Source organism: Loxodonta africana, chromosome 22, assembly GCF_030014295.1.
Source record: "Loxodonta africana isolate mLoxAfr1 chromosome 22, mLoxAfr1.hap2, whole genome shotgun sequence".
NCBI lineage: Eukaryota > Metazoa > Chordata > Mammalia > Proboscidea > Elephantidae > Loxodonta > Loxodonta africana.
The window spans coordinates 11,621,706-11,649,123 of NC_087363.1; the positions used below are offsets into that span (position 1 = coordinate 11,621,706).

The 27,418-nt window shown below is 39.2% G+C and overlaps 1 long non-coding RNA gene across 2 annotated transcripts in view; it reads left to right on the plus strand.

Annotated features, from left to right (window-relative positions):
* LOC111750577 (uncharacterized) overlaps positions 1 to 27,418 on the plus strand; it is an 802,590-nt gene that overhangs the window by 481,584 nt on the left and 293,588 nt on the right. For both annotated transcript variants that reach the window (XR_002785662.2, XR_002785661.2), the window contains exon 3: positions 746 to 839. This is a non-coding gene — a long non-coding RNA (uncharacterized LOC111750577). The remainder of the gene's footprint in view (positions 1 to 745; positions 840 to 27,418) is intronic.

The following is a 27,418-nucleotide window of genomic DNA, read 5'->3' on the forward strand; positions in this document are numbered from 1 at the left end:
GAGGTTCAAAAAAAAATTGAGTATCTTTATAAACACAGAGATAATACACAACATTGCTAGGATTCAAACCCAGCTCAGTCAGACCAAAACCCCATATTTCTTACACTGTCAGACACTAGGCTTTTAAAAGAAAGGAAGTAAACTGACCTACAAATGACTATTTAGACAGACTATCCTTTGAGTCAGTTCCAACTCTGGTGATGCCATGTGTACAGAGTAGAGCTGTGCTCTGTAGGGTTTTCAAGGCTGTGACTTTTCAGAAGCAGGTTACCAGGCCAGTCTTCCAAGGCACCTCTGCTTGGGTTCAAACTACCAGCCTTTCAGTTAGTAGTCAAGTGCTTAAGGGTTTGTGCCACCTAGGGGCTCAGACTATCAATGTAGAGTTCACAAAACCAGAGAAACAGTCTTCCTCCCACCCTCGGGGGTAGGCCTCACCTCTCTGCAAAGTGGAAAGCTCCAGCACAGGACCTTCTCGCCCCCGGAGAGGATCAGCCAGAACAGCCCTGAGCACGTGCCTTGGTGTGATCTTGTATGAGTCACAAGCCCCTCTGAGCCACTGCCCCTCTTGTGCACAGTGATAATAATACCATAGGAATCACATGTGTGCCTTTACCCTACACTTTTAAAAACGTCAACACGGTCGTGCTCGCTCAGCACTTGTGATGAATGTTCCTAACGAGGTTGTACTTTGAAACCATCTGGGTCCCTGTCAAATGATAATCTGAATTTCTCGTTCACGATGTAGGTATCCCAGGGATCACCCGCCCATCCAGACCCTTGATAAAAGCTTCGTGCATCCTACCGCTGAGGACTTCCAGGAGCTGGCAGTCATCTGAAAGGTAGCACTTAATTAATTCTAAAAGAGTTTTAAAGAGTTCAGTGTAATTGACCTGTGACAGGCATTCTTATAATAGTAGCAGCATTTCTATGTACATATAAAATACAGCTTTTAAAATAGTAAAATTTCAGGGCTAGATTCCCTTGGAGAATTTACCCTCTCTTGACTTCTATTTGGAGCTGCCATTTGAAAATCGGGGTATAAATATTATGTCAGTTAAATAAAAGAGTGATGACTTCACTTTCTGAAGAAAGCATTACCTTTCTTTTCCATGAAATGTAGCTAGACTGTTCCCTGATTGACGTGCTATTATATTATTCTGCCCCCACCAGACGGTTACACATATTTAATAATTTTTATGTGTAAAAGTAAGATGAAGCACGTACAAAGTCAAGTGGTTATGCTTTGCATGGCTTTGAAAATGGTCATTGAATTAAAATGAAATTAGTAGCAGCAGGGACCTGACTGATGTGAAACATCTCTGAAATGATGTGAGCTTGCTCTTGGTCAGAGGAATTCCTAGTGGCATACACTGGGACAGAGAAGGATAAATCTTACAGAAGGGCTTGAAGATAGGATAAAATAACCACTTGTCTTTATAAGTCTCTGAACAGTTTCACTGGATAAGCTGAATATGCATTCTTAAAAATAATACTAATTATCAGTAATAATTGACTAATCTGGTAAATTTTTTCCCAGCTTGTCAGTGCACTATGTTCTTTTAACCTCTCCCTAGGCCTCACGTGGAAGCCCTGGTGGCGTAGTGGTTAAGTGCTATGGCTGCTAACCAAAAGGTCAGCAGTTCGAATCTACCAGGCACTCATTGGAAGCCCTATGGGGCAGGTCTACTCTGTCCTATAGGGCTGCTATGAGTCAGAATCAACTCTATGGCAAGGGGGTTGGTTTTTTTTTTAGGCCTCACATATGTATGCCTCCCTTTTTTCTAGCTAGCATTCCATCTCTTGTTTATTCCCTTAACAACATCTCCCATTCCTAGGTCTTAGCAAACATTTTAGCGTATATAATATTACATTCTTTTTCTCACTTCCATTCAAGACCCAGTCTCTGTAGCATACCCATATCTACTATGTATCATCTTCCTATTTACCTTCCATCCTGCCTTCCTTTCTCCCTCCTCCCAAGGTCTCTTGAAAGCCATGGGCTTATGCAGAGTGTACAGAGCCAGGCAGGAGTGCCTGCGGAGTCTCTCGCACTGTAAGACAGTGTGGCGCCTTCTAGATGTGCCCCCCAGTTGAGTACAGACTGTGGTGGGACAAGGCAGACATCATCACTTCCTAGTGTACCTGATTGCTCTCTCGTGGGCCACCTGCCTGTCTGAAGAGTCCACCCAGAAGACAGGGGAGGCCTAAGAGCAGTGCGTGAAATGAGGTAACCTGGAGCACAGGCACCATGTGGCTCCTTACTATGAGTCTTGACTGTAATTATTTGATCCATATATTGTTGTGTTGATTAGTGTTTTTAGGCCTTGAAGCAAGGCTTTTTCTAAACATGAGAGCTGTCAAATATAAAAGACCTATCTGAAATGGGGGCATTTTTAATATCAGTAATTAATGGGATGTAGGATCATAGGCTCTAGCTTCAAGTTTTAGAATCCCCACTTGCTACTTCTCGCTTAGAAAGACTTCTCTTTTCTCTCCTCGTAATAAGGAGGATGTGCCTAATGACATCCGATACACCCGCCCTTCACTGTTTCTTCTCTTTGAGAGGACTGATGCAGATCTCTGCTATTTGTTGTGTGATCTCAGTCAACTCTCTGAACCTCTTTGAACTCTGGTTTCTTCATCTGTAAAATGAGGCTAATTATAGGAACAACCTCATAAAGTGGGTATGAAGGGGTAAATGACAATTGCTGTAAAGTGTTTATCAAGGTGGCTGGCATACAGAAGTGCTCAAGAAATGATCGCCGCAATGATTATTGTTAGAAAGAAACGTGCATTTACCAATTCTGTGTTAGGATTGAAAGACAGCGTTTTCATTATTTTGTTTCTCTTAACATATCACTTACTGCAATTTTCAATGAGGCAGGTTATAGAGGTATCTGAATTCAAAAAGTTAAAAAAAAAAAAAAAGTAAGTAAATACTCTGGCAAAGTACCATGGAGATAATCTTTGGTAGTCATGATCCTGTACAAGCCTCATTGCTTTGAGATTAAATGCTGCCAGTCTGAGAGCCGGATCTGATGATGCTTTTATCATTTAACTTTATGCTATGCTTTCATTCCAAATATTCTCATGTACTTGGCAAGATGATCAAGGAAGCTCTGAGTCTGACTTCAGCTTCTACTTAAAAACCAAACCCACATATTACTAGATGGGGTGATAAATGAAGGTGAAGTATTTTTAGGAGAGGAGCTAGAAAATACAAAGGAGTGTTTTCTAAATGGTTCTACTTGCTTCCACTTCTAGTATGGCTAAGTAAGTGCTACTGGACCTGCCATTCTCACAGACGACTATAAAATATGGATGCACACACATACACAATTACCTGAAGGCACTGGAGAGTGAAAATAGCAGGCAGATTCTGGAGAGAAGTTGGAATTCAAAAGTTGGAATAAGGGACCAGTACAGAGTGAGTTCACTGTATTAGAAGCTTTTGGACTAAGGGTAGGCTGAATTTAATGTAATTTGGGGTAGCTGACCTCCTATAGAAAACTGTCAATCTTTTTGATTTAAATAACCAAAGGACAGAGTTCAGTGTAAACATAGCCACTGGAAAATGAGGCTAGAATTCTGGAAAAAAGAGAAGCAAAGAGGGGAAGCTCCTAATTCTGTGCATAAACACTGCCCAAATTTCTGGCTGACCCCTGAACCATGCATACATGGAACATACTCAAAGCAGCGCAGCTAGAGATGAAAGAACTGAACTGAGATTTGAGGTGCCACACAAGAGAGTTTTCAATTTGAGGGTAACCAAGTTAATTGTCCACTAAAACAAATGTGTCAATACTCTTCAGGGAAATATAACAGAATTTGGAATCTTCACACCAGAACATTCACGTTCGTACATTCCCAAGATATAACCCCACATTATTTGACATACCAAGAATCAAGAAAATGTGACCCATTCTGAAGAGAAAATGCAATCATCCAAGACCAATTCCAAGATGGCCCAGATGTTGGAATTAGTAGATAAGGATTTTAAAACAGATACTATAGCCAGTCTCAATGAATAAAAAGGTGTAAATGGAAACTGTAAAAAAAAAGAAACAAAGGCAAATTGTAGAACTGCAAAATACAGTATTTGAAATAAAAATTCACTTGAATAGGCTTAAAGCAGAATGGACGTAACAGAATATCAGCGAACTTGCAGACAGATCAATAAAAAATTCCCTTCTGAAGACCAGAAAGAAGAATGATTTAAAGTAAAAAAAAAAAAAAAACTAATATCCATGTGAGTAAGAGTCCCACAAGGAAAGGAGAAAGAGAACAGGGCAGAAAAAATAGTTGATGAAATAATGGCAACTTTTTTTTCAAATTTGATGAAATATATAATTTTACAGGTAGAGAAACTCAGTGACCCCAAAGTAGGATAAATCTGAAGGAAACCATGCCTAGGTACATCATATTCAAACTGCTGAATACCAACAATAAGAGAGAACGTTTTGATAGTAGCTAGAGAAAAATGGCACATTACTGCCAGGGGAATAATGCTTTAAATTCACACTGACTTCTCATCAGAAAATAGAGGCCAGAAACAGTGAAACGCTATTTTTAAAGTACAAAACCAAACCCATTGCCGTTGAGTCAATTCTAACTCATAGCAACCCTATAGAACAGAGTAGAACTGCTCCATAGAGTTTGCAAGGAACAGCTGGTGGATTTGAACTGCTGACATTTGGTTAGAAGCTGTAGCACACTGTAACTCTTAACCACTGCGTCACTAGGGCTGTTAGCCCAGAATTTATAATGAAATTATCCTATAAGAATGAAGACAAATTAAAGACATATTCAGATGAAAGAGAACTAAGAAAAGAAATGCTAATGGAAGTTGGTCTGGCTGAAGTAAGATCACACCAGGTAGAATCTCAGATCTTCAGGAGGGAGTAAAGAACATTGGGAGGGTAAGTATAAAAGACTGTTTTCATTTTAATGTTTAAAAAATACATAGGACCATTTATAGAAAAAACGGTAACATTGTTTTATGCTTTTTATAATGTGTGGATGTGGTACATATGACAACCATAGTATAATGAATAGTAAGTGGTTAGTGAATTTATACAGTTGCAAGGTTTCCAAGTTGGATATGAAATGAACTCTAAATAACTGAAGATTTCAAAGGGTGGCTCAAGATGACAGGGTGAAGGCTTATGTATAATAAAATGTGCAAAGACTTGGAGTTAGAAAACCAAAAGGAAGAACGTGATTGACATTTCTCAAACTGAAAGAACTGAAGAGAAAATTCAAGCCTGAAGTTAGAATGCTGAAGGATTCTATGGGCAAAAGTTGAATGATGTAGAAAGCAACAAAAGAAGATGGAAGAAATATATAGAGTCACTGTACCAAAAAAGATTGGTTGATGTTCAATCATTGCAGGAGGCAGTATATTATCAAGAACTGCTGGTACTGAAGGAAGAAGTCCAAGCTGCACTGAAGGCACTGGCAAACAACAAAGCTTCAGGAATTGACAAAATACCAACTGGGATGCTTCAACAAACAAATGCAGTACTGGAAGTGCTCATTTGTCTGTGTCAGGCAATTTGGAAGACAGCTACCTGGCCTACCAGCTGGAAGAGGTCCATACTCCAAATAAAGGTGATCAAATAGAATGTGGGAATTACAGAACAATACCATCAATATCACAAAATTTTGCTGAAGATTATCCAAAAACAACTGCATCCATATGTGACAGGGAACTGCCAGAAATTTAAGCCATATTCAAGAGATAACACGGAATAAGAGACATCATTGCTGATGTCAGATGGATCTTGGCTGAAGCCAAGAATACCAGAAAGATGTTTACCTATGTTTTATCAACTATGCAATGGCATTCAACTGTGTGGATAACAACGAATTATTAAATAGCATTAATGTTATCATTAAGGTTGTGTGTCAATTTGGCTGGGCCATGATTTTCAGTGATTTGGCAGTTATGATGTAGTTTGACGATCATATGATGATGTGATCACTTCCATGATGAGATTTGATATAATGTGATCATCTCCATGATGGAAATCTGCTGTGAGTAACCAATCAGTTGAAAGGGAATTTCCTTGGGAGTGTGAGCTGTATCCAAAATAGGTGGGCCTTCTGGCAAGGCCTGTGGGTTTTGCTCACACTAGATCCTGAAGCTAGCTCCTGTTCGTCTGACCTTCAGGTCTTAGAATTTGAGCTAGCAGTTTACCTGCTGTCTTGCCTGCCAATCTTGCGATTCATCGTATCTGACCTGCTGATCTCGAGTTCACCAGTCCCTGTGGCTACATGAATCTAGGAGAAGCCTCCAGCCTGACCCATGAACTTGGGATGTTCTAGCCTCTACAACTGTGTGATCCATTTTCTTGATATAAATCTCTCTCTATATATTTGTATGCTTTACTGGTTTTGCTTCTCTAGAGAACCCAGCCTGACAATTATGAAAAATGGGAATTCCAGAACACTTGTGCTCATGTGTAACCTGTACGTGGATCAAGAGGCAGTCATTTCAACAGAGCAAGAGGATACTCCCTGATTCAAAATTGGGAAGGTGTGTAGTAGGGTTGTATCCTTTAATCACAGTTATTCAATCTGTATTAAAAAAAAAAAAATCTGCCATCGAGTTGATTCCAATGCATAGCGACTGTATGGGACAGAGTAGAACTGCCCCACAGGGTTTCCGAGGAGCACCTGGTGAATTCAAACTGCCAACCTTTTGGTTAGCAGCTGTAGCTCGTAACGACTACACCACCAGAGTTTCCACATGAAGAAGAGCATGGTGTCAAAATCTGAGGAATATTCGTTAACAACCTGTAATATGCAGATGACGCAACCTTGCTTGCTGAAAATAAAGATGACTAATGAAGATAAAAGACTACAGCCTTCAGGATGAATTATATCTGAATGTAAACAAAATGAAAATCCTCACAACTGGACTATAGGCAACATCGTGATAAATGGAGAAAATATTGAAGTTGTCAGTAATTTCATTCTACTTGGATCAACAATCAGTGCCCATGGAAGCAGTGGTCAAGAATCAAATGACATACTGCGTTGAGAAAATCTGCTCAAAAACCTCTTTAACGTTCTAGGAAGCAAAGATGTCACTTTGATGACTAAGGTGAGCCTGACCCAAGCAATAGTCTTTTTACTTGTCTCATATGCATGCAAAAGCTGGACAATGAAAGAAGAAGATAGAAGAAGAACTGATGCATATGAATCGTAGTATTAATGGAGAATATTGACTGTAACATGGACTGCCAGAAGAACGAACAAATCAGCCTGAGAAGAAATAAAACTGGAATGCTCTTTAGAAGTGAGGACAGAAAAAGCTTGTCTTACTTATTTTGGACACATAGTCAGAAAAAGAACAATCCTTAGAAAAGAACATCGTGTTTGGTAAAATAGAGTGTCAGCAGAAATGAAGGAAACCCTTAATGAGATGGATTGACACAATAGTCACAGCAATGGGCTCAAAGATACCAAAGATTATGAAGGTGGTGCAGGACCATGGAGCATTTCATTTTGTTACACACAAGGTTGCCGTGAGTGGAGCTGACTCAATGGCAGCTAAGAATAACAGACTGTGAAAAGTCAATAATGTATATGAATTCCTAGAACAACCACTAAATATCCAATAGGTAAATAAAATCACTTTTTCAAGTGATTCAAAAAGAAGGCAGGAAAGAAACAACAGAGGAACAAGAAACAGAAGGTGCAAACAGAAAACAAAAATAAAATTGTAGCTCTAAATGCATTCATATAAATCATTACATTAAATGTTACTGAACTAAGCACTCTAATGAAAAGACTGAGATTATCAGAATGGGTTAAAAAAGAAAAAAACAGCTATATTAAGAGATATCCTTTAAGTATAAAGACATAGATTTAAAATAAGTTGGCAGAAAAAGATATATCATACGAACAGTTAGCATAAGAAGTATTTACTAATATAAATAGCAAACAAATTGAACTTTAAGACAAGAGGATTAGCAAGGGTAAAGAACTTCATAATAATAAATGGGTCATGACATTAAATTGAGTCTAGAATATTTTGAGGACTATCTCGATATTGAATCAAGAGACACAGCAGCTCATTATTTTATGCTAACAATGAATTACAGGCATTTTTTAATAATAATATCTTGAAGTGAAAGCACAATGCAAATGAAACAAATATAGTTACAGAATACAGAGGTCTATGCCCCTAGCTGCTTATAAATTCCTCACTACAGTGTTTTACATTTTGTGTTTCCTTCATTTAATGCATTTTATATGTTTGAGTACCTTCCGTGATCCAATACTCAAGCTAGACTCCTCGGTAATTTTATCCTTCAAAAACAGTTTATGTTTAACCAGTATGTACCAGGTTTTTTTTTTTTTTACCAGGTTAGCTATTGAATCTATTGTGATTGGTGCCCTCAGCATACTGGTGGATAAATATTTTGAATATTATAAAATAGTTAATATAACTTAGGAGAATTTCCCCTATTTGTCAGGAAAGAACCTGAGGGAGGTTCAGTGTGTTGCCCCAGGTCATATAACTGGTGGATGGCAGAGCTGGATTTCAAATCCAAGTCTTTCTGTTTGCATTGTTATTAGTTATGCATCTGAGACCTACAGCACCCCTTCCTGGACTCCCCTGAGGACAAATGAACATTTTAATGACATGTCCGGCTATATTACGGGTACAGTCAATGGCTGTGAAACATGGGGAAGCTCACTATTTAACAGGGACACAGGACCCCTTATTTTAGCCCAGTTGGCTGGGTACAATTAAACCTAAAGATCTTCATGTGTGCATTTTTGATGGGATTCTGTATTGCCAATAGACATGTTTATAGCAAGAATTTAGAGATGTGGACAAGTTTCCCAGACTTCCATGTACCCTGAGACAGGAGAGAAGGGTAGAGAGTCTGGATCCGGGCCCAGTCTGGGGCAGCATTTTATAACAGCGCATGGAATTCAGAGGGATAAATGATTTCTGAATTATGTTTAGGAGTCTGTACATTTGAGTTTTACTACTTCCAATTAATAGAACTGCATTTATTTCTTAAAAGGTCAATATTTCAGACTTTTCAAATGTCACTGTGTATTAAATACTGTACTTGATGCTTTTGCAGATATTTTCCCTGAATCTTCATAGCAATCTTAAGAAATAGATATTATTCTATTTTAGAAATAAAGGTACCGATCTTCTGTATTTTCTTCTCTTAAATAGAAGGCTGTGTTTGCTCCTCTCCATGACATAGGACCCCAGCAGTAAGTTATGGCTTCAGTGTACTTGCTTGTGGGATTTTCTGTGAATTTCCACGATACATGTGAGGGTTCATAGCCTATTATGGCTCCCTTACTAGCTAGCTAAGAAATCTCTACCTCATTTGAGGTAGCGTATAAAAAACCACATGGGGTTACTATGAGTTGAAATTGACTCAACGGCACCTGTCGACAACAAAAGCAACATAAGAAACCAAGTAAACTCATTGCCATCAAGTCAATTCTGACTCATGGTGACCCCATGTGTAACAGGGTACAACTGTGCTCCATAGGGTTTTCTTGGTTTTAAGTTTTTTTAAAGATTTTATTGTGCTTTAGGTGAAAGTTTACAGAGCAAATTAGTTTCTCATTCAATAATTTATACACAAATGATTTCTTGACACTAATTGCAATCTCTGTAATGTGTCAGCACTCCTCCCTTTCACCCTGGGTTCCCCATGTCCGATTTTCCTGCTCCTTCCTGCCTTCTCATCTTTACTTTTGTGCAGCAGTTGCCCGTCTGGTCTCGCATACTTGATTGTACTAAGGAGCACGTTCATCATGGGCATTACTGTTTGTTTTAGAGACCTATCTAATATTTGGCAGAAAGGTAAACTTCAGAAGTGGCTTCAGTTCTGAGTTAGAAGGATGTCTAGGGGCGCTAGTCTCGGGGGCTCCTCCAGTCTCTGTCAGACCAGTAATTCTGGTCTTTTTTGTGAATTTGAATTTTGTTCTACATTTTTCTTCCCCTCTGTCCAGGCCCCTTATTGTGACCCCAGTCAGAGTGGTCGGTGGGTAGCCAGGCACCATCTAGTTCTTCTGGTCTCAGGTTAGTGGTCCATTAGTCCTTTGGACTAATTGCTTCCTTGTGTCTTTGATTTTCTTCATTCTCCTTTGCTCCAGACGGGATGAGACAAATAGTTTTAACTTAGATGGCTGCTCACAAGCTTTTAAGACCCCAGATGCCACTCACCAGAGTAGGATGTAAAACATTTTCTTTATGAACTAAACCTGTTGCTGTTGAGTCGATTCTGACTCATATTGATACTCTAGAACAGAGTAGAACTGCCCCTACGATTTCCAAGGGGTGCCTGGTGGATTTGAAATGCCACCCTTTTGGTTAGCAGCCGTAGCTCTTAACTGCTACGCCACCAGGGTTTCTTCTTTATGAACTATGTTATGCCAGTTGACCTAGATGTCCCCCAAGACCATGGTCCCTAGGCCTCAGCCCCAGCTACTTGGCCCTGCGAGGTGTTTGGTTGTATCCAGAAGGCTTCTGTGACTACGACCCCTGTGTCTTCTATTATATATATGAATATACATGCTTCACATACAAATATGTATGTAAAAATATCCATAGCCAGACCTATATATGTATGTGGGGGTACTCTTCTACTCCCTCCTACCGCCAGCCAGCATCAGCATACAGATCTGCCTGTGTATCTCCTTGTAAATTATTGTTTGTTTTTGCTGTTGTTGTGGGGTTATACATGTTATACCTTTTTTTTTTTTTGCATTCCTCTCAGTGTCTTCCTTTGCCTTGGTCAAGTTGTGCTGACTTCTCCTATATTGTGTATTGCCTTTCCTTTCACCAAAGTTAACACGTCTACTGTCTAGTTAGTGATTTTCCCTCCACCCATCTCCCCTGCCTGGTAACCATCAGTGATTGTTTCTTCTGTGTGTAAAGCTTTTCTTGAGTTTTTATAATAGTGGTCTGGTACAATATTTTTCCTTTTGTGACTGACTTATTTCACTTAGCATAATGCTCTCTGGATTCATGCATTTTTTGAGATGTTCCAAGGGTTCATCATTGTTCTTTATCATTGCATAGTATTCCATTGTGTGTAGATACTACAGTTTTGTTTATCCGTTCACCTGTAGATGGGCACTTGAGTTGTGTCCATCTTTTTGCTATTGCGAATCATGCTGCAGTGAAGATGGGTGTGCATATGTCTATTCATGTGATGGTCCTTGTTTCTCTAGCATACATACCTAGGAGTGGGATTGCTGCATTGTATGGTATTTCCATTTCTAGCTTTTTAAGGAAACACTGTATCGTTTTCCATACTGGTTGTACCATTTTATATCCTCACCAGCAATGCCAGTGTGTGAAAGTTCTAATCTGTCCACAACCTTGACAGCATTTATTGTTTTTTTTTTTTTTTTTTAATCAATGCCATTCTTATGGGGTATCTCATTGTTGTTTTGATTTGCATGGGCATCTCTTCATGTATTTGTTGGATGCCTGAGTGTCCTCTTTGGTGAAGTGTGTGTTCATGTCCTTTGCTTATTTTGTGATTGGGTTGTTTGTCTTTTTGTTGTTGAGTTGTCGAAGTTTTCTGTGTATTTTAGAAATTAAACCTTTATCAGATGTGTTATTGCCAAAGATTTTTTCCCAGTCCGTAGGTTCTCTTTTTACTTCTTTGGGAAAGTTTTTTAATGAGCGTAAGTATTTCATTTTTAGGAGTTCCCAGTTATCTAGTTTATCTTCTAGAGTTTGTGCATTTTTAGTTATGCTTGATATTCTGTTTATGCCATAAATTAGGGCCCCTAGCATTGTCCTTATGTTTTGTTTCATGATCTTTATACTTTTAAGTTTTACACTTATGTCTTTGATCCATTTTGAGTTGGTTTTTGTGTTGGTATGAGGTATGAATCCTGTTTCATTTGTCTGCAAATTAACATCCAGTTCTACCAGCACCATTTGTTGAAGAGACTATCTCTTCTTCATTTAATGGATTTCAACCTTTTGTCAAAGATAAGCTGTCCAGAGGTGGATGGATTTATTTTTGAAGTTGAAAACTGTGAGGCCTCCTACTTTCTTCTTTTTCAATAATTCTTTATTTATCCAGAGGTTCTTTCCTTTCTGTATAAAGTTGGTGATTAGTTTTTCTATCTTGTTAAAGAATGTTGTTGGAATTTGGATTGGAATTGCGTTCTGTCTATAGATCACTTTGGGTAGTATTGACGTTTTCACAATGCTGAGTCTTCCTATCCATGAGCATGTATGTTTTTCCATCAGTGAAGGTCTTTTTGGTTTCTTACGGTAGTGTTTTGTGGATTTCTTTGTATAAGTCTTTTATGTCCCTAGTTAGATTTACTCCTAAATATTTCATCTTTCGGGGGGCGGGGGGGGGGGCTATTGTAAATAGCATTGTTTTCCGGGTTTCCATTTCATAGTTCTCTTTGTTACCATAGAGGAATCTGATTTTTGTATGTTGAGCTTGTACCCTGCCACCTTGCTGAATCTTTCCATTAGTTCCAGTAGCTTTCTTGTGGAATCTCTGGGATTTTCTATGTATGGGATTATAGTGTCTGTGAATAGGGGTAGTTTTATTTCTTCCATACCCATTTGGATGCTGTTTATTTCGCTTTCTTGTCTTATTGCTCTAACTAGGATTTCCAGTACCATATTGAAAAAGAGTGGTGATAAAGAGATCATTGTCTGGTTCCCGTTCTCAAGGGGAATGCTGTCAGTCTCTTGCCATTGAGAATAATGTTGGCTGTTGGTTTTGTATATATGCCCTTAATTGTGTGGAGGGATTTCTCTCCTATTCCTGTTTTGGTGAAAGTTTTTATCAGGAATCCTTGTTGAACTTTATTAAATGCCTTTTCTACATTGATTGAGATGATCATGTGATTCTTTTCCTTTGTTTTATTTGTGTGGTGGATTACATTGATTAATTTTCTACTATTGAACCATTCTTGCATGCTTGGTATGAATCCCACTTGGTATGATGTATTATTATCATTATTATTTTTTTTGTTGTTATTGCTGAATTCTATTGACTAGAATTTTGTTGAGAATGTTCACACCTGTATTCATAAGGGATGTTGGTCTGAATCTTTCTTGTGTAGTGGTATCTTTGCCTGGCTTTGGTATCAGGCTTATGCTGGCTTCATAGAATGAATTCCAGAGTATTCCTTCCTATTCTATGTTCTGTAATAGTTTGAGCACTGTTGGTGTCAGCTCTTCTCTGAATGTTTGGTAGAATTTTCCACTGAAGCCACCTAGACCAGGTCTTTTTTGTCCTTGTTTTTGGGAGATTTTTATGACCTCTTCAATTTCTTCTTTCATGACGTGTCTGTTCAGATAGTCTACTTTGATCTGTGTTAGGTTTAGGCAGGTCGTGTGTTTCTAGAAATTTGTCCATTTGTCTAGGTTTTCAAATTTGCCAGAGTACAGCTTTTCATAGTATTTTGCTATGATCCTTTTTATTTCAGTTTGTTCTGTTGTAACGTCACCCATCTCATTTCTTATTTTGGTTATTTGCATCTTCTCCTTCTTGTCTTTTGTCAATTTGTCCAACGGTTTGTTGATTTTATTGATCCTTTCAAAGAACCAGCTTCTAGTCCTGTTGATTCTTTTGATTTTTTTTTTCTGTTTATTTCATTTTTATTATTTCCTTTCTTTTGTTGGCTGTGGGCTTCTTTTACTGTTCTATTTCTATTTGTTCCAGTTGTAGGTTTAAGGTATTAATTTTGCCCCATTCTTCTTTTTGGATGTGTGAGTTTATTACTATAAATTGACCTCTGAGCATAGCTTTTGCTGTGTTCCAAAGGTTTTTGTGTGTTGTGTTTTTGTTCTCGTTTGATTCTAGGAATTTTTTTTTTCAATTTCATCTTTGATTTATTTTATTACCCAGAAGTTTTTAAACAAGGTGTTATTCAGTTCCGTGAAAATTTTTTTTTTCTTGTTATTCCTGCTATTGATGTCCAATTTCATAGTGTTTTGATCAGAGAAAATGCTTTGTATTATTTCAGTGTTTTTGTATTTATTTTTGCTTGCTTTGTGGCCTAAGATGTGGTTTATTCTACAGAATGATAAGTGTGTTTTGGAAAAGAATGTATACTTGGTTGTTGTTGGCTGAAGTGTTCTGTATATGTCTAAGAAGTCAAGACCTAATTGTGCTGTTTACATCTTCTGTAACTTTGCTGAGTTTCTTTCTAGTTTGTCTGTCCTTCGGCAAAAGCGGTGTTTTAAAGCCTCCTGCTATTGTTGAGAAGTTGTGTATTTCTCTTTTCAATGCTGTTAGAGTTGGTTTTATTTATTTTGGAGCTCTGTCATTGTGTGTGTATGTATTTATTATGGTTATGTCCTCTCGGTGGATTGACCCTATAATTCCCTTCCTTGTCTTTTATTGTGAATTTTGCCTTAAAGTCTATTATATATGAAATTAATATTGCCACTCCTGTTTTTTTTTTTTTTTTTGGTTACCGTTTGCTTGATATATTTTTTCAATCCTTTTTAATTTATTTATATCTTTGTATCTAAGGTGTGTCTCTTGTAGACAGCATATTGATGGGTCTTTAAAAAATTTTTTTTATCCATTCTGGCACTCTCTGTCTCTTTACTGGTGTATTTACATTCAATGTGATTATCGGTAGGTAAGAATTCACTGCTGTCATTCTGTTACACTTTTTTTTTGTGTGTGGTGCTCATGGTTTCTTTGTTCTGTGTAATTTTCTTTGCCTAGTTCTTTTTGTGTATGGATTTTCTTTTCATTTCCTTTGTTATTGTTCCTTTGTTACCCTGTGTTTATTGAGTCTTTATGATTTCTTCTTATTTATTTTGATGAGCAGGTTTGTTAATTTTTGGGGGGTTACCCTGAAGTTTACCTTTGGCTTTCTAAGTTAAAAGCAGTCTTGATACCACCTTGACTTCATCTCCATATGGAAGTTCTATAATTACACCATTTATTCTCCCTTTTTGTTTTGAAGTTGTCATCATTTGTATAGATTGATGTCTCTGGTTCCCTGTTTTGAGTTAGCTTTATTTCTGAGGCTTCCTTATGTGGGTTGGTATCTGGCTGATGCGGTCATATGTCTTACTCTCAGGTGGTTGTCTTACGTTGTTGGTTCTCTGTCTGAAGGACTCCCTTTAATATTTCTTGTAAAGTTGGTCTGGTTTTTATAAATTCCCTTAATTTATGTTTATCTGGAAATGTCCTTATTTCTCCATTATATTTGAGAGACAGTTTTGCTCAATATACAATTCTTGGTTGGCAATTTTTTTGTTTTAGGGTTTTATATATGTCATCCCATTGCCTTCTTGCCTGCATGATTTCTGCTGAAAAATCAGGGCTTAATCTTATTGGCTCCCCATTGTAAATGATCTTTTCATTTTTTCTGAGCTGCTCTCAGGATTCTTTGTCTTTGGTTTTGGAAAGTTTGATTATGATATGTCTTAGTAATTTTCTTTTGCAATCTATCCTGTATGGGGTTTGTTGTACTTCCTGGATGGATATCTTCCTGTCTTTCATGATATTAGGGAAGTTTTCTTCCAGAAAATGTTCAAAAATTCTCTGTGCTTTTTATTACCTCTTCCTTCTCTGGAATTCTGATCATGTGTAAATTTTTCCTCTTGATAGGGCTCCACATAACTCTTATGGTTTCTTCATTTTTCATCATTCCTTTTTCTGATTGTTCTTCAAACAAATCAGCGTTAAGGGATTTGTCCTCTATGCCACCGATTCTGTCTTCCATTGACTAGATTCTTGTCCTGTGTCCCTCCATTAAGTTGTCTATTTCTGAGATTTTATTGTTAATCTTCTGGATTTCTAGTTGTTGTTTTCATATGGTTCATAAGTGTCTATTTTTTCATTGTTTTGTTTTTATATTTTTTTCCTGACTTCTAGCATTTTATCTGTGTTTTCCTTAGTTTTGCCTGTGTTTTCCTTGGTAGCTTTCTTGATCTCTTGGAGGACCCTATATATAAGTCTTCAGACTTACACATCTGGTAGTTCCATTACCCTTTTTTCCTTAGGGAGGTTTTCTGGTTCTTTATTTTGGTCACTTGCTGGGGCCATCTTGTCCAGCTTCTTTAGGTGATTTGATATTATCTGTTGTCTCAGAGACATTAAGGTGTTATTATATTTATTTATTTATTGTATGTTTGTTTGCTGCATCCTGATTTTTTGCTTTGTTTTGATGTGTCCAGGCAGGCGGAACAGGCATGATACTCTGGTTGCTAGTCTGGCTGTACTGGAGTGCTTGGCCCTTGTCTCCAGGTGGGTGGGGTAGTGGTGGGGGTGTGAGTGTGGGTCTCTGGTTGTTGGTCTTGCAGGGCGGCTGAGGGTGGGTTGGGCAGACATTGGCCACCATTTGTCATCAGTCCAGTGGTGCAGGAGTGGGCAGCGGCATTTGCCAAGTGGATGGAGTGGCAGGTGTGGGCCATGTGGCTGACTAGTGGGGGTGCAGTTGCCACCTCCAGCCAGATGCGGGTGTGAGTGATGGGCAGTTCCACCCATGGTTACACTGCCATCACCTCTCACCAGGTCCAGGGGGTGAGAGGCAGATAGGCATGTGAGTGGCCACACTGTTGCTGCCTCTCGCCAGACTGAGTAGGGCTGAGGCAGTGGGCGGGCATGTGCAGTCACCATCCCTGGCTGAGTGTGGGGGGTGGGCAGTAGGCGGGCATGTGTATGGTTGTGCCATTGCTGCTCTCGCCCTACCGGGATAGGGGGGAGGGAGTGGTGTGTGGGTGCAGATGGGTTGCACTGCCACCACCTCTTGCCAGATGGGAGCAGGGGGAAGGAGCAGTAGGCAGGTGCTTGCAGTGTCACACTGCTGTCACCTCTTGACAGACCGGGTGTGACATGGGCAGCAGGTGGGCGCACTTGCGCACATTCACTGCCCCTGCTGGGTGGGAAGAAAGGGAGCGTGCGGGGGGGCGGATAGGCGTGCAGTCATCCCACCACCTCTCACCAGGTGGGAGTAAGTGGGAGGGAGCAGTGGCAGGTGGCTGCATGGTTGCACTGCTGCCACCTCTTGGTGGGCTGGACGGGGCATGGAGGGTGGGTGGTAATGTACACATGTGCATGGTCACTGCCAGACCCAGGAGGGGTGTAAGTGGTGAGTGGACATGCGTGTGTGATCTCGTCTACTACAGCTTGTTGGTTGCGTAGGAGGGGGTTGTAGATGAGGCTGGGGGCAGGGGTAGAGATTGGGTTGTGATATGGTCTCTAGTCAGGTGGGGTATCCAGGTTATGGGACCCTCTACAATTCTGATCAGGAGGTTGGGAGGACAGGGAATGTACCCCTCTGGTCAGCAGATGTGGGTGCCAGGGCACTTCTTGTCTGCTGCAACTAGCAGTTGGGACTTGCTGAAAATCAGGAAACAAGTTTGTTAACCATTATTGCTAACAGAGTTGTCAGGTGCCACTGAGTCGGTTCTGACTCGTAGTGACCCTATGCACAACAGAAGAAACCCTGCCTGGTCCTGCGCCATCCTCACAATCATTGCTGTGCTAGAGCCCATTGTTGCAGCCACTGTGTCAATCCATCTCGCTGACCGTCTTCCTCTTCTTCACTGACCCTCTACTTTACCAAGCATGATGTCCTTCGTCAGGGACTGATTTCTCCTGATCACATGTCCAAAGTATGTGAGACATAGTCTCGCCATCCTTGCTTCTAAGGGGCATTCTGGTTGTACTTCTTCCAAGACAGATTTGTTTGTTCTTTTGGCAGTCCATGATATACTCAGTATTCTTCGCCAACACCACAATTCAAAGGCATCAACTCTTCTGTGTTCCTTGTTCATTGTCCAGCTTTTGCATGTATATGATGCGATTGAAAACACCATGGCTTGGGTCAGACACACCTTAGTCCTCAAGGAGATATCTTTGCTTTTCAACACTTTAAAGAGGACTTTTGCAGCAGATTTTCCCAACACAATGTGTCTTTTGATTTCTTGACTGCTGCTTCCATGGGTGTTGATTGTGGATCCAAGTAAAATGAAATCCTTGACAACTTCAATCTTTTCCGTTTATCATGATGTTGTTTATTGGTCCAGTTGTATTTTTGTTTTCTTTATGTTGAGGTGTAATCCATACTGAAGGCTGTGGTCTTTGATCTTCATTAGTAAGTGCTTCAAGTCCTCTTCAGTTTCAGCAAGCAAGGTTGTGCCATCTGCATAACGCAGGTTGTTAATGAGCCTTCCTCCAATACTGATGCCCTGTTCTTCCACATATACTCTAGCTTCTTGGATTATTTGCTCAGCGTACAGACTGAATAGGTATGGTGAAAGGATACAACCCTGATGCATACCTTTTCTGACTTTAAACCATGTAGCATCTGCTTGTTCTGTTCAAACAACTGCCTCTTGATCCATGTACACTTTCTACATTAGCATGATTAAGTGTTCTGGAATTCCCATTCTCAGCAATGTTATCCATAATTTGTTATGATCCACACAGTCTAATGCCTTTGCACAGTCAATAAAACACATGTAAACCTCTTTCTGGTATTCTCTGTTTTCAGCCAGGATCCATCTAACATCAACAATTATATCCCTGGTTCCACATCCTCTGCTAAATCTGACTTGAATTTCTGGCAGTTCCTTGTCAACATACTGCTGCAGCCGGTTTTGAATGATCTTCAGCAAAATTTTGCTTGCATGTGATATTAATAATATTGTTCAGTAACTTCCACATTCAGTTGCATCACCTTTCTTGGGAATAGGCATAAATATGGATCTCTTTTAGTTGGTTGGCCAGGTAGCAATCTTCCAAATTTCTTGGCATAAACGAGTGAGTACCTCCAGTGCTGCATCTGTTTGTTGAAACATCTCACTTGGTATTCCATCAATTCCTGGAGCCTTGTTTTTCGCCGATTCCTTCGGTGCAGCTTGGACTTCTTCCTTCAGTACTACAGGTTCCTGATCATATGTTACCTTCTGAAATGGTTGAACATCAACCAGTTCTTTTTCATATAGTGACTCTGTGTATTCCTTCCATCTTCTTTTGATGCTACCTGCATCGCTTGATGTTTTTCCTGTAGAATCCTTCAGTGTTGCAACTCAAGGCTAGAATTTTTTCTTCAGTTCTTTCAGCTGGTGAAATGCCGAGCATGTTCTTCTCTTTTAGTTTTCTGTCTCCAGGTCTTTGCAAATGTCATCATAATACACATAAGATACAATAGACATTAGGCATAAATATTTCATCTGTGTTTTCTGTCAGGCAGAACAAAGAGGGAAAGATAGGGCATTTAATATTTTCACTATCAGAAAAGGTAAAATATGCCAGTTCCTCAGTGAACGCAAAGCTTTTCCTGCCCCTAAATACTGAAAGAAAGTTCTCATAGGGTTTCTAGGATTCCTTCCTATATCTGAGGTTTTGTTAAAACGGAGTAATACCTACGTTTCAGGATGTTGACAGGATTAAATGAGACTACATTTATGAACATATTAGCACAGTGCCTGATAGAAGTTCTCAAAAAATATTTGTTTACTGTTTTCCTTCCTATATAACCCCATTAAAGCTTCATGGTAGAAATCTCAGGAGAGTCAGACTATAGTTAACTTTGTTAAACTCTATACCTTGCAGCTCTGGGGTCAATTGTTGTTGTTGTTAGCTGCCATCGAGTCAGGCCCTGAATCATGATAACCCCATGCACAACAGAACCCAGCTGTTGTTTTTCATAGGTTTTTCATTGGCTGATTTTTGGAAGTAGATGCCCAGGCCTTTCTTCCTAGTCTGTCTTAGTCTGGACGCTCTGCTGAAACCTGTTCTGTATCAGAGCAACACACAAGCCTCCACTGACAGATGGGTGGTGGCTGCGTTGGCCAGGAATAACACCTGGGTCTCCCCACTGCTTATGTAAGTACCACTGTGTCATCAGCCACTGTGAGAATCGCTCTAACGTCTTCTCAGTAACCCTGCAGAGCAAATGTTACAGCCCTTATTTCCCAAATGAGGAAACTGAGCCTCAAAAAAGTGATATAACTTGATCAAAGCTAAATGTAAGGGTTTTAGTCAGAATTTGAACCCCTAGCTGTCTGTCACCAAAGTTACAGGTTTTTTTTTTCCCCCAAGCACAGCATACTGCTTCTAAAAATACTGAAATAATTGACCTCTCTGGGAGTTATTCCCAAGAGTAATTCCAGCGTACGAAATAGGCATTGTGAAGGTCTGGCGCTTGTTATGTCAGAACTGGTACCCTGTGGAATCATCAATGGAGAGCCACGTCTCAGAAGCCTTCACGTGACCCTCGACAACATCAGAGAGCCTTTAAATAGCCATATTTTGTGTTCGTGCTTTGTTCTAAAAAAGTAGTTTCTCAGTCAAGACTTGAGGACTTGGAGACTGACAGAGAGGTCACGGTGGGAGCCATCAGTGATAGCTTTGCCAACACAGTTGCAATGTTCCTCAACTATAAGTCTTATTTAATGAAAAGAGACCCAAAAACCCTTTTCGCTAATGTGTAGTGCTCTCTTGTCAGTTTGAAATGAGCTGTCAGCCCTCCGATTGCCAGGCACACAGTATGTGCTCATTAAATCATGCACTGAGTGTTTCTTCAGGTTGTCAGACTGCTTAATTGAAAAAACGTGTAGCGTCACTCTAATGGCAAGAGGCAGGAATCAAAGTGCTGGAGAGCTTATTCTTAGTATTTCAGGGTTTGCTTTTAACAGCAGCCAGAAATTGTTCTGTTTTACAGTTTGGATTAAAGGACTATTCCTTCTGCTTTTTCTTTTTTTGGTTTGTGTATAATTCAGACACTGTAATTATAATGGAGTTGCTTTTATAATAGAACTACTAAATCATTCTGCCAGCAGATGAAAACCAGAGGGAAGGGCTCTATTTTTTGTGCTGTAACCATAAGGGCAAATTGGGTGTGTTGGGGCTGGAACGATCTGGGGATAAGAGATCCTGATGAGTTTTAGTCTTTCTAAATCTCTGCTGCAATGTTTTTTTTTTTTTCTTTTTGTAGAAGGTTCGGGCCCCATCAAGGAGCCTTGGTAGTGCAGTGATTAAAGCGTTCAGCTGCTAACCAAAAGGCCAGCGGTTCAAACCCACCAGCTGCTCCAGCGGGAGAAAGATGTAGCAGTCTGCTTCTGTAAAGATTTACAGCCTTGGAAACTCTCTGGGGGCAGTTCTACTCTGTCAGATTAGGTCGCTAAGAGTAGGAATCCCCTGGATGGCAATGGGTTAAAGGTTAAGCCTCATCACCCCCTCAGTGGGTGGATGCATCCTTTCAGAGGTCTAATGCCCTTAGGCTGCTGGTGTTTCTCAAAGTGTTTGCACATTAAAAAACAAAAACCAAACCCACTGCTGTGGAGTGGATTCTGACTCATAGTGACCCTATAGGACAGAGTAGAACTGCCCCATAGAGTTTCCAAGGAGTGCCTGGTGGATTCGAACTGCCGACCTTTTGGTTAGCAGCCATAGCACTCAACCACTGCACCACCAGGTTGTACATTAGCTTTTAAAAAAAATCAATGCTCATGCTCCAGCCCAGACCAAATCATCCAAATATTTGAAGGTAACTATTTTAAAAAGCTTTCCAGCTGCTTCTCATGTGACCAAGAGTTGAGGGAAACTAGGCTGGACTGGGACTCCCAGGGTGCCACAAAAAGTTAAGCAGTCGACTACTAATCAAAACGTTGGTTGTCCAAATCAACCCTCAGAAGAAAGGCCTGGCAATCTGCTGCTTGTAAAAGGTCACAGCCTTGAAAACCCTAAGGAGTGCAGTTCTACTCTGCACACATGGGATCTCCATGAGTTGGAATTGACCTCTCGAGACTAATCTCACCGCTTGTTATCATCAACATGCCCAAATCGAACAGTGTTTCCTAAAAAGTTAAAAACACTTCAGGGTTTCAGAGGGTTGAAAAAGATGCTTTCTGGGCTCCTCTTTAGGTCTGTTAAATGCAGTTCATTAGGGAGCGGGGCCCAGGAAACTCTATTTTTAACTAGAATTTAGGGTTAATCTTACGCCTCAAGGTTTGAGAATTTGCTAAAGAAACGAGATGATCATGCAATTCAGAGGGGAGTGTGTGGATCACATTAAATTCAGGGCAGGGGTTTTCTTTTTTAGTAGTAAACATTTTGTACATTCATTTAGGTCTAACTGGGATTGTGCGTATTGTAATCTCACATATGGTTTTAATGGGACCAGTTTTTTTTTTTTTTTTTTTGTGGGAGGAGACAAAATCCCACTACCTAGGGCCACATGAGACCCCAAAATGTACACACATTCTGTAAGCTTTTTGACCTTTAGGCTGTCGTTGTTGTCAACTGCCATTAAGTTGGCCCCTGACTCATGGCATCCCTATTAACGACAAAATAACTGCCTGGTTCTGTACCATCCCCATGACTGGCTGCAGATTGGACTGTTGTGATCCATAGGATTTTCATTAGCTGGTTTTCGGCAGTAGATCACTGGGCCTTTCTTCCTAGCCCGTGTTTGCTGAAACCTGTCCAACATCATAAGAATGTGCAAGCCTCCACTGACAGAGGATTGCTGGCTGCGCAGGAGGTGCCTTGGCTGGGGGTGGAGCCTGGGTTTCCTGCGTGGAAGGCGAGAGGAATTCTACCACTCAACCGTTACTGCCCTCTGACCTGTAGGTACCCGGGCGCAATGACTAGGACCGATGTGTTTGCAAGGGCCTGCAAAAATACTGAAAACTGAAAGAAAAACTATTTTGGTTTCAATGAAGGACTGCAGAATCACAATAATCAGATATTTAATAAAATGTCAACAAAATGAACATTATACTATTGTTATTAATTGCTAAATTTTGTATTTATAAAAAGTCCTTACTCTTGGAAACGTGACTTAGCTTTTCTCACATCTCAGGAATTTCAGAAAATGAGTGCTGATGGCTGAAAAATCTTACCAATTTTTAAAATTAAAATAAGCAAATTATATGTAATCAAATAATTTCAAAAGCAAAATGATAAAAAATATTTTCAAAGATTTCACAGCCAAAAATTGGTTAGTGTAATGGATCTGATATAACATGGAGTTGAGCCTCCCAAAGAAAATGTGCCTGGGGCCTTGGTTATCACAGAGTATTTACTTCAAAACTAAAGAATATTTAACTGTTCTGTGCTCTATTCTATTGTCAAGGATTCCAGGTTCCTCCATGTTATGAAATGTTTCACATATTCCTCATTGTTCTTTATTGATGCATAGTATTCCATTGTGTGAATATACCATTATTTATTCATTCTTCCATTTTTGGGCACCTTGGTTGCTTCCATCTTTCTGCCATTGTAAACAGTGCTGCAATAAACATGGGTGTGCATATATCAGTTCATGTAAAGGCTCTTAATTCTCTAGGATATATTCCAAGCAGTGGGATTGCTGGGTCCTTTTGTAGTTCTATTTCTGGCTTTTTAAGGAAGCACCAAATCGCTTTCCAAAGTGGTTATATATTTCACATGCCCACCAGCAGTGTATAAGTGTTTCAGTCTCTCCACAGCCTCTCCAACATTTATTCTTTTGTGTTTTTTGGATTAATGCCAGCCTTGTTGGAGTGAGATGAAATCTCCTTGTAGTTTCGATCTGCATTTCTCTAATGGCTAATGATCGTGAACATTTCCTCATGTATCTGTTAGCTACCTGAATGTCTTCTTTAGTGAAGTGTCTATTCATATCTTCTGCCCATTTTTTAATTGGGTTATTTATCTTTTTGCAGTTGAGTTTTTGTAGTATCATGTAGACTTTAGAGATCAGGTGCTGATCAGAAATGTCATAGCTAAAAACTTTTTCCCAGCCTGTAGGTAGTCTTTTTACTCTTTTGGTGAAGTCTTTGGATGAGCATAGGTGTTTGAGTTTTAGGAGCTCCCAGTTATCTAGTTTTTCTTCTACATTCTTTATAATGTTTTGTATACTGTTTATGCCATGTATTAGGGTGCCTGACGTTGCCCCTGTTTTTTCTTCCATGATCTTTATCATTTTAGATTTTATAGTTAGGTCTTTGATCCATTTTGAGTTAGTGTCTGTGCATGGAATGAGGTATGGGTCTTGTTTCATTTTTTTGCAGATGGATATCCAGTTATGCCAGGACCATTTGTTAAAAAGACTGTCTTTTCCCCATTTAACTGTTTTGGGGCCTTTGTCAAATATCAACTGCTCATATGTGGATGGATTTCTGTCTGGATTCTCAATTCTATTCCATTGGTCCATGTATCTGTTGTTGTACCAGTAGCAGGCTGTTTTGACTACTGTGGAGGTGTAATAGGTTCTAAAATCAGATAAAGTAAGACCTCCCACTTTGTTCTTCTTTTTCAGTAATACCTTATTTATCCGGGGCCTCTTTCCCTTCCATATGAAGTTGGTGATTTGTTTCTCCATCTCATTAAAGAATGTCGTTGGGGTTTGGATTGGAATTGCATTAAATGTATAGATCGGTTTTGGTAGAGTAGATATTTTTCTATGTTAAGTCTTCCTATATACGAGCAAGGTATGTTCTTCCACTTATGTAAGTTTCTTTTGGTTTCTTGCAGAAGCGTATTGTAGGTTTCTTTATATAAGTCTTTTACATCTCTGGTAAGATTTATTTCTTAGTATTTTATCTTCTTGGGGGCTACTGTAAATGGCATCGATTTGGTGATTTCCTCTTCGATGTTCTTTTTGTTGGTGTAGAGGAATCCAACTGATTTTTGTATATATTGTATCCAGATACTCTGCTAAACTCTTCTATTAGTTTCAGTAGTTTCCTGGAGGATTCCTTAGGGTTTTCTGTGTATAAGATCATGTCATCTGCAAATAGAGATACTTTGACTTCTTTCTTGCCAATCTGGATGCCCTTTATTTCTTTATCTAGCCTCACTGCTGTGGCTAGGACTTCCAGCACAATGCTGAATAAGAGTGGTGATAAAGGGCATCCCTGTCTGCTTCCCGATCTCAAGGGTAATGTTTTCAGGCTCTTTCCATTTAGGGTGATGTTGGCCGTTGGCTTTGTATAAATGCCCTTTATTATGTTGAGAAATTTTCCATCTACTCCTATTTTGCTGAGAGTTTTTATCATGAATGAGTGTTGAACTTTGTCATATGCCTTTTCTGTATCAATTGATAAAACCATGTGATTCTTCTCTTTTGTTTTATTTATGTGGTGGATTACATTAATTGCTTTTCTAATGTTGAACCATCCCTGCATACCTGGTATGAATCCCACTTGGTCATGGTGAATTATTTTTTTTTATATGTTGTTGAATTCCATTGGATAGAATTTTGTTGAGGATTTTTGCATCTACATTCATGAGGGATATAGGTCTATAATTTTCTTTTCTTGTGGTGTCTTTACCTGGTTTTGGTATCAGGGATATGGTGGCTTCATAGAATGAGTTTGGTAGTATTCCATCCTTTTCTATGCTTTGAAATACCTTTAGTAGTAGTGGTGTTAACTCTTCTCTGAACGTTTGGTAGAACTCTGCAGTGAAGCCGTCCAGACCAGGGCTTTTTTTTTGTTGGGAGTTTTTTGATTACCTTTTCAATCTCTTCCTTTGTTATGGGTCTATTTAGTTGTTCTACCTCTGTGTTAGTTTAGGTAGGTAGTGTGTTTCTAGGAATTCATCCATTTCCTCTAGGTTTTCAAATTTGTTTGAGTATAGTTTTTCAAAGTAATCTGATATCATTCTTTTAATTTCAGTTGGGTCTGTTGTAATATCACCCATCTCTTTTCTTATTTGGGTTATTTGCTTCCTCTCCTGTTTTTCTTTTGTCAGTTCGGCCAGCGGTTTATCAATTTTGTTGATTTTTTTAAAAAAAACAGCTTTTGGTCTTATTAATTCTTTCAATTGCTTTTCTGTTTTCTATTTCATTTAGTTCAGCTCTAATTTTTGTTATTTGTTTTCTTCTGGTGCCTGTAGGTTTCTTTCGTTGCTCTCTTTCTATTTGTTCAAGTTGTAGGGATAGTTTTTTGATTTTGGCCCTTTCTTCTTTTTGGATGTGTGTATTTATTGATATAAATTGGCCTCTGAGCACTTTTGCTGTGTCCTAAATGTTCTGATAGGAAGTGTTTTCATTCTCATTGGATTCTCTGAATTTCTTTATTCCATCCTTAATGTCTTCTATAATCCAGTCTTTTTTGAGCAGGGTATTGTTCAGTTTCCAAGTGTTTGATTTCTTTTCCCTGCTTTTCCTGTTATTGATTTCCACTTTTATGGCCTTATGGTCAGAGAAGATGCTTTGTAATATTTCAATGTTTTGGATTCTGCTAAGGCTTGCTTTATGACCTAATATGTGGTCTATTCTAGAGAATGTTCCATGTGCACTAGAAAAGAAAGTTTACTTGGTTGCTGTTGGGTGGAGTGTTCTGTATATGTCTACGAGGTTAAGTTGGTTGATTGCGGCATTTAGATCTTCCATGTCTTTATTGAGCTTCTTCTGATGTCTTGTCCTTCACCGAAAGTGGTGTGTTGAAGTCTCCTACTATTATTGTGGAGCTGTCTCTCTGACTTTTCAATGCTGATAGAGTTTTTTTTATGTATCTTACAGCCCTGTCATTGGGTATTAACCCACCCACTACCCACTGCCATCGAGTCGATTCCGACTCATAGCAACCCTATAGGACAGAGTTGGACTGCCCCATAGAGTTTCCAAGGAGTGCCTGGCGGATTCGAACTGCCGACCTTTTGGTTAGCAGCCATAGCACTTAACCACTACGCCAGCAGGGTCATTGGGTACATAAATATTTAATATGGTTATATCTTCTTGGTGTATTGTCCTTTTAATCATTATGTAGTGTCCTTCCTTATCCTTTCTGGTGGATTTAACTTTACAGTCTATTTTTTCAGAAATCAATATTGCCGCTCCTGCTTCTTTTCTTTATTGTTGTTTGCTTGATATATTTTTTTTCCATCCTTTGAGTTTTAGTTTTTTTGTGTCTCTAAGTCTAAGGTGTGTCTCTTGTAGGCAGCATATAGACAGATCTTGTTTTTTAATCCATTCTGCCACTCTCTGTCTCTTTATTGGGGCATTTAGTCCATTTACTTTCAGGGTAACTATGGATAGGTATGTATTTAGTGCTATCATTTTGATGTCTTTTTTTGTGTGTTGACGGTTTCTTTTTCCCACTTGATTTTATGTGCTGAGTAGATTTTCTTTATATATTGTCCTTTCCTTATATTTGTTGTTGTTTATTTTGTTTCTGCTGAGTCTGCATTTTTCCCTTGTATTTTATTTTGATGAGTAGGATAGTTTGTCTCCTTTGTGGTTGCCTTATTATTTACCCCTATTTTTCTAAATTTAAAACTAACTTTTATTTCTTTGTATCACCATATCTTCCTCTTCATATGGAAGGTGTATGATTACATTTCTAAGTCCGTCTTTATTATTTTAATGTTGTCTTCTTTTATATAATAACATCACGATTACCCTATGTTGGGCTTTTTTTTTTTAATCTTGCTTTGTTTTTTTTGGATTTCCCTGTCTGGGTTGACTTCTG